Source organism: Lolium perenne, chromosome 6 (assembly GCF_019359855.2).
Source record: "Lolium perenne isolate Kyuss_39 chromosome 6, Kyuss_2.0, whole genome shotgun sequence".
In the NCBI taxonomy this organism is placed as follows: Eukaryota; Viridiplantae; Streptophyta; class Magnoliopsida; order Poales; family Poaceae; genus Lolium; species Lolium perenne.
The window spans coordinates 99,081,688-99,089,286 of record NC_067249.2 but is presented as its reverse complement, the minus strand read 5'-3'; the positions used below and the strand labels follow the sequence as shown (position 1 = coordinate 99,089,286).

The window sequence follows — 7,599 nt, the reverse complement described above, 5'->3', positions numbered from 1 at the left end:
TTCAAAGCTTCTAAAATTCTTACCTCTCCGCTTTATAAAAAGGTTTGAAAATTCTTACTCTATTGTCTCAGCCAATTCAAACCTACATATTGGACGATGTCCCCAACTCAGACTGGAGACTCGAACTCGAAGATGGCTCAATCCCTCAGGAAGACTCATATATCTCCAACTGCAGCTATTGAAGATTGGATGCCGACGTAGCCGTGTGCTTGTTGGGATGATAACATCATGTCTTTGGTTATCACCAAAGTCTGTCAAGGAGCTGACCTTCTTCCTCCGTGGACTTGCACTTTTTGCAGTCGTCTGGGATCAAGTCCTCAGTTCTTGACTAGTAATTTTTAGGCCAGCTACAAGAAGTTGACGATTTCGGGAGTACCTCAACAAACTACCTCTTCGAAGACCTCACGTCCCCGGGATGTTGAGCAAGAAGACTACGCAGTTTTCTCCTCCGCCTCAACATAGAAGACCGAACACCAGGCCTGCTTCGCAACCAACTGCCCCGAAAATCCATGTTGGAGTCCATAAGAGCAAAATGAAGACGGCAACATATGTGACCAGCCCCCAAACCAATAGGATGGATAGGACAAACTCAATCGCTTTGATTGAGCTACCCCCACGCATTAGGCATTCCATGGGTACTTAGGTTACCATGCCTGGTTTGATGATTGCTTGTAGTTCCCTTGTGTGCTGCCTTGAGTGTCTTTTGTTTGTTTGTTGTGTGTATAATTGTCTTGGCTTTTCGGTCTGAAAAACACCCTTAGTGTGATAAACTAGCTGAGAAAGCCTCCCAAAGATGTTTTCACCCTCACCTACCTCGCCGATGTTTTGCTAACTGCTAGTTAGTTGGATAAGTTAACGAAAAGCTCTAACTCTACCCCCGTTAGCAGTTGTTTTTCAAACATCAGGAAAACTAACCCAAACCCCCATCTACGCTAACTTCCTTCAATATCAGCTGGAGCATCTCGACTACGCCAAGAAAGAAGAAGCCCTACCTTCAAGAATGACTGCACCTCTGCGAGAAGACATACTAATTTGGACTAACCTTGGAGCATAATCGCGCTAACCTCGAGGATATTTTCTTGAAAACTACCCTCTAACACACCGTCTAACAAGTTGAGTGAACAATAGCGTCAAAGCCAAGCTACATCACATGGTTCATCTGGTCCTCATCAAGTGAAGGCTCCTGAAGATACCTCAAGACTCAAGACTTTAGGCGTAGTTTACCCGCTAACTTCTTAGTTGCTACTGAAGTCAGCACCGACCCTCAAGCTAAAGATTGTCTTCGACGACCCCTGTTGCTGCTTCATATGGGTACCAACCAGGCGCTTCATCAACTTATTAACTCACGGCGCGTCCCCTATGGTTTAGTTAACACCGTGAGTGCCTCTTGAAGTTGCGGTCTGCACGTCGCCCCTGAAGATTCTTCAACTGAGTACGGAAGATCGATGACTCCTTCAGAAGCCCCCGACAGGACCGCAAGGCAGAAGCTCTAAGATTTTCCGAAAGCCCGACGAAAAATCTTAAGGGTGGAAGACTTCGTCTTCCACTAAAAGTTGGAGCTAACCCTAACATTTTAAACCTTTCTAACACACCGTTGGAAATGTGGGATGCACTAACCCCTCTTGAAGCCGTGGACTACTCAACGCCAGCTGAAGATGTTCAACTCCAAAGATCAATGGCTTCTCCAAAAAGCGCCCGACAAGACCCGTGGCCGAAGCTTACAGTTTTTAACGCCCCCTCCCCGATGAACAATTTTAAGGGTGGAAGACTTCGTCTTCCACTAAATTTAAGCTAACTCTAAAAAGTTTTCAACCCTGCTCAAGCACCCTTGGGTGCACTAACTCTCCCACAATCATGAACCCCGCTAGGATCATTAAGAAGGTATAGATCCAACATCTGCACGGAGTCGTCAGCCTCTTCATGAAGCTCGCCATCGTCAGAAATCCATCATGTCTCTCACAAGCTGAAGTTGCGACCCTCTCCACACAAAGGCATGTCTACATAAAAATGGAGTCTAATTTTCGTTAAACTTTACAACCCCTCCAGTTCTACGCTCAGTAATCTCGGGACGAGATTATTTTAAGGGTGGAAGATCTGTAACACCCCAACTTTTGCAACCTTGATTAATTGTCCATATTGCAAAAATTAGGGGGAACAAAAACTTTTTCTATAGACTAATTTAGATGAATTGCCTTGATTTGTTTGTTGTGATGAATTGCTTTGATCTGCCGCTAGATATATTGTCTTGATTTCTTGTTGAGTTCTGTCTTGAGTACCTCAAAGAACAACACCTCTAGTGGTCAGACATACAACTCACCTAATAAAACACATGTGTGACTTAGGTAAAATTGTTTTCCTTTTTACTACATCAAACTCTTCTCCTGATGGCAACATGAGTGTGCCATCTTGATATTCCTATTTGTGTTAGTCCAGCTCAAACCATCCTTGAATCCAAAATTTGGGATCATCTACCCTCATCACATCCTTCTCTTATACCCACTCATCATAGGTTGATTCTGAAGCCAAGTCAACAATCTGTTTTGGCAAGCTTATAAGTTCCAGACTTTGGCAGTTGATATCTAAGCAACCACCACTGTTATTGTTGACCTCAATGCATGGATCTCATCTATGCAACATCCTCTTCAACCTCCACGTCTTGCATGTCTCAGTCAATCCTTGCAGCTCATATATTCAACTTGATCTTGTATCCTATTCAATGATTCAACTCTAGATCACTTCCTTCAATTTTATCTCTTGTCTTTATTCAAGTTTAATCTTCACAAAACCAAGAGTGGGAATGGTGGGTACATTTTGTAGCCATCATCTACCCTTGAGAACACTTCTCCCTAAGTTAGTTTTCTCTCTCAAAAATCCTATTAATTTTCCTTCTCTAGTTTTGATCACAAAACTACTTCTAGTTTTATTAAATATTTTCAAGATAATTCTTCAAAGAGAACAAGGAACTGAAATGGGTTTTGTTTTCTCATCCCATTTCTACCAAGCACTGATTTCTAAAACATTACTCTCTATGTTGCTTTGTTTTTAACAAAAGGCTTGTTTATGGTACCCATACCATTTCTTGTTTACTTTAAATTTGAGAAAAACTCTACTTTACTTGAGAAAGTAGAATATGTTGAACCCCTATGTTCCAACTAGTTTTCTCTCAACATCTTCAAAATTCCATTCCACTTGAGTTCATTCCCAATTGTGTCTAGACAATTGAGGTGTTCCATATACTTTTCAAATGAATCCTTTCTCAAATGGCAAAACTTGCACATCTTATGCACATCTCTGATCTACCACATTGTATCCCCTCCATCCTCCAATTCTTGATCAAATGGATAATCATTTGATACTTTCAAATCACTCCCAATTGACCTCTTATTTGAAGAGCAACTTATATTTCATTATGCCTATCTCACTCCTCTATTATTTTCCATCATCACCTTGACCTCATGAATTGATGATGTATGTCAATATATTCATCCTTGTGAGTATATGGTTACTTCACTCACCATCTCTCCTAGCCTTGCTCTACCATTGTCTAAATCACCATCACCACCATCATCGCTTGGACACATCTTTTATCAGGTCAGAATGTCACCACCATCTACTTTAGCACCCTTGTGCATTAGTATCACTTTGCCTAAAATTGTATATCTTTTTAGGCCACCATTTTAGTAATTTGTGAGGCACTCAACCTTGGGTATCATGCATGTGTAGCAATTATCTCTTGTTGATCACTTGTGCATGGCCAAAAATATGTGGCCGGCCATGCCATGGCACACATGCATCATGCCTCTCCATTTCCCTCTCTCTCACATAATTACTCCACCTTGGGATGCCTCTCCTCCTTTGTCCCTTCCCAATGCCACAAATAAATTCAGCTTGGGTCAAATATCTCTTCCCCAAACCAGCCTCCCAACTAACCCAATCAATGAAGAGGCTACCTCCCAACCAACCCAATCAATGAGGAGGCAGCCCACCCCCTCTCCCTCTATATAAAGGGGCTTGGCAGCCCACCCCCTCCTCACTTGCTCTCACTTTTCCACTCCCCACTCTCTCCTCCACTCCCACACACTCTCCTCCTACCTCTCCCCACGAAATTGCTGCTCCTCCTAGCTTCATGGCTGGCCATGGCCATGGAAAGCTCACCAAGATGCAGCTCCTTCCTCCCTCAAGCTCATCCTCACCATGAGAGCCTCCCCCTCCATCTTCTCCCCAACCTTAGATGGTTTAATCTCCTCTTCTTCTCCCTCCATTGCTAAGATTGGATCTTGATGCAGGTGCATGTTGGTCCAAGCATGGAGAAGGTTGAGCTATCCTCAGATCTGAAGTTCTTGAGCAAAGTTCGTCCAAAACCTTGCAGTAATTTCTGTTTCTTGCTGTTTCAGATTCTGGTACGATCTTGTAAAATCCGCCAAATCTCGTGTGCAGATCCAAATCGAGTGGTTCAAAGTTCTTCAGATAGGTATTGAAAATATCTACAACTTGGCATTGGTCTCATCCTCAAATTCGTTACGGATTTTGCATGATAAATAAAGTTCTGCAAACATGCAGAATCATTGTTTGATAGATCTCTTCCGTTTTACAAAACCTTTTTGAGCAAACTCAACTTTGGGTGAAAGCCCTCTCCAGTACCTTCATTTTGGCGTTGGGTTCACTTCAAATGACCTAATGAAATTGAAATGGTTCACAGATCAAGATCTGGTCAGATCTGACTTTGTCGAATTAAATCAGGAGCTTGGAAACGAATTTTTGAATGAAACCAGTTGGGTAAGAACCACCTTTACAATACCTTTCAGATGCAGCTGACCTCATATTTTTATGAGTTGTGTACGATTTGTGGTGAATTAAACTTATTCTGTGTGTTCTGCAGACATGGCTGTTAGCTTTTAATTCATCAAAAATCCATTTTTGAACCTAATTGAGTGATTCCACTTCTGTAGGATTGCTGAATGTTTTCTTAATCATCTCAAACAAGTTTCAAACCTTTATCTGTTTTGCAACTCCATAGTTAAAGCAAATGGTGAAAACATGCAGTGAACTTGTAAATCCATTTGTGAGAGTTTCAGAAATAATTTGAACCCAAATCGAATTGCGTGTGAATCTCTGTTTAATTACCTTTCAAATGCCAGTGGCCTCATATTTTTAGCATGTTTCTACGATTTATGGCTTACAGATCTTGTTTTCTGTACAGTCAGATTCAAAGAAATTCCTAAAATTGTAGGTTTGATATTTTTGGGTGTTTCCAATTGGGTTAGTCTTGTATTTGTACTGGCTACCTTGGAAAAATATTGTTAGTCTCTGTTCACACATATTTTTTGCTGTTAGTAATGTTTATGTGTGACATGCATTGTTGAAGCAAAACTTTTCGGTTTATTTAAAACCCTTGACAAACTCTTTTTAGTAGAGTTGGGCAACCTTTGTTTTATGCTTGCAAAACAAAACCTCTGCAACTTAACATTAGCTCTTTTGTTTTGCTTAAGTTTCCAAATGATGTGGAATATGGTTTGCTTCCTATTTTGGATGTAGTGTTTTGGGAGCAAATTAAATTGGGAAAACTGATTTCTACTCTTCCAAAAATGTTTGAAATTGTATTGTGTATGTGTTTGATGCCAAACTAATGCATTTGTCCTCTTCATGATGTTATCTACCAGGGGATATTTGGTTTATACCATGGTGATAACCGAGAGAGGCAATTGCTAAGTTGTGACGCACTCATACCTCTACTAGGTAAATAAATGTGGTTTTCTAAATTTAAAACTCTTAAAGTTGTTTTGTGGTATCTATAAGTCCTTAGTATGTTATACCTTGGCTGCATGGTTAGTTGTTGTTTGTTGAATGTTGTTTTGTTGGTGCAATGTGTTTATTGTGTTCCTTTTATATTTTCCGACGATAGATGCGAACAATTCCGGAGAAGAAGAAGAAGTGGTTCGGACAAGGATTTTATTTATATTGACGGGATTCTTATATTGATGAAGTTGAAGAAGTCCAGGGACAAATAAGCCAAGGCAAGCCATCTTTTGATCTCTGTTTTGGTGTCTAGTTGGATGTCATTTGTTGATGTCCAAAGCACCTTGAATTCTATGTGTGTTATTCTCTCTATTTATGTCATCTATGTGTGTTTCCAAGTGGGGTACTCCCTAGTGGTAATACTCCACCTTTGTCTTGTGATTATGGGATACATGGCATCATGGCCGTGCTACTCCCATTGGTTATCATGTATGCCCAACTTGAGCATGCATAATCTCAAGAAAATAACTTACATCACACCCACCCCCTTTGTAGTATAGAGGTGTCTATGTCATGATCTTGGTGTATTCTCCAATTGAGAGGAGTATGCCGTGTACCCTATTGGAGAGTATGTTGGATAGTAATACTCCACTATCTAAGTTGTATAGTTACCACCACAAATCTGAGAGTATATTCCTCCTTGTGTTGTCATAATACATGCTTACCATAAGCAAGTATGATTCACTCCACTACACCTTTATACCCCTCTATGGCGTGATGACTCTCATCTCGGCCGTAGTGCAATAGTAGTTCAGCTCATGAAACTTTAGGTTGGAAAACCCTCAAGGTTTTACCTTGTTGTAAAAGTTTTTGATAAAACCTTGGGCATGATGTTTTCCCCAAGTGAAGATTTATGAAAGGAAAGGATTTGGTAAAAATGATGAGGATGTGAAAAAGGTTGGGTTTTATGAAAACTTTGGCGCCTAAGTACTCACCCATGACAATTAACTAGCGCAACCACAATATCCAAAGTGGGCACGGGCTTAGTCCGTAGTTTGTTGAAGTTGACATGAGATACCTTCACCACTCTCTAGGAGGGTCACGATGACCTCTGACACCGGGTTGCGCTCTAAAGGAGGCAATACACTGCATTAACTTGCAGCCGGACGATTACTGAGGGTCTTCTGTCATGGCGCCGGAGATACGCTCAAAAGGAGGTATGCTGCCGGGGTGCCGGGAAGGGGTAAGCCCGCAGGGAAGGACTCATGACAAGGGAGACAGGCGAAAGGCTATGACTGATTATCCGAGACTCGCATACTTTAGTATGACGAACCGGGGATGATCTCGGCGGATTTATCGGTTCTTGTGGGGAAAGTGCGCACACTCTGCAGAGTTAAATCTATTCGAATAGCCGCGTCCGCGGTCATGGACGGTTGGAATGGCTGTTGCTTAGCCTGATGAGTTTTGGTTTACAAAATGGTTTGGCAAATGAAAGGAAAGAACTTGTTTTGATGTACCGGAAGGGTACGGGAAAGGTTGTGTCGACCATATGGAGATGGTCGGGAAGGACAAATAAATTGGGTTGCTCCCTTCCTAGTGTTTCATGTAGAGGAACTTTTCTTTAACAAAGATATAGAGATGTCATAGGACTTCCCTAGCAATCCCTTCAAATGAGATGGTGGTATGCTAACTCTTCTTTAACAAAGATATAGAGATGTCATAGAACCACCATAGTGTCCGCATCACTTGAGATGCCGGTATGCTATATCAACAAGAGAAACTATTTCTCTTTCACATGCTTTATACACGAGAGAAACTATTCTTCCTCTCTTGTCTTCTTTAGTTAGAATTGTTATCACCTTC

At 41.4% G+C, this 7,599-nt stretch overlaps 1 long non-coding RNA gene across 2 annotated transcripts in view; it reads left to right on the top strand.

The window, feature by feature from the left end:
- The first annotated feature begins 4,123 nt into the window (after positions 1 to 4,123).
- The window catches only part of LOC127307405 (uncharacterized), a 151,089-nt gene continuing 147,613 nt past the window's right edge, over positions 4,124 to 7,599 (top strand). For both annotated transcript variants that reach the window (XR_007855529.2, XR_011747093.1), the window contains exons 1-4: positions 4,124 to 4,471; positions 4,700 to 4,776; positions 5,661 to 5,736; positions 5,903 to 6,014. This is a non-coding gene — a long non-coding RNA (uncharacterized lncRNA). The remainder of the gene's footprint in view (positions 4,472 to 4,699; positions 4,777 to 5,660; positions 5,737 to 5,902; positions 6,015 to 7,599) is intronic.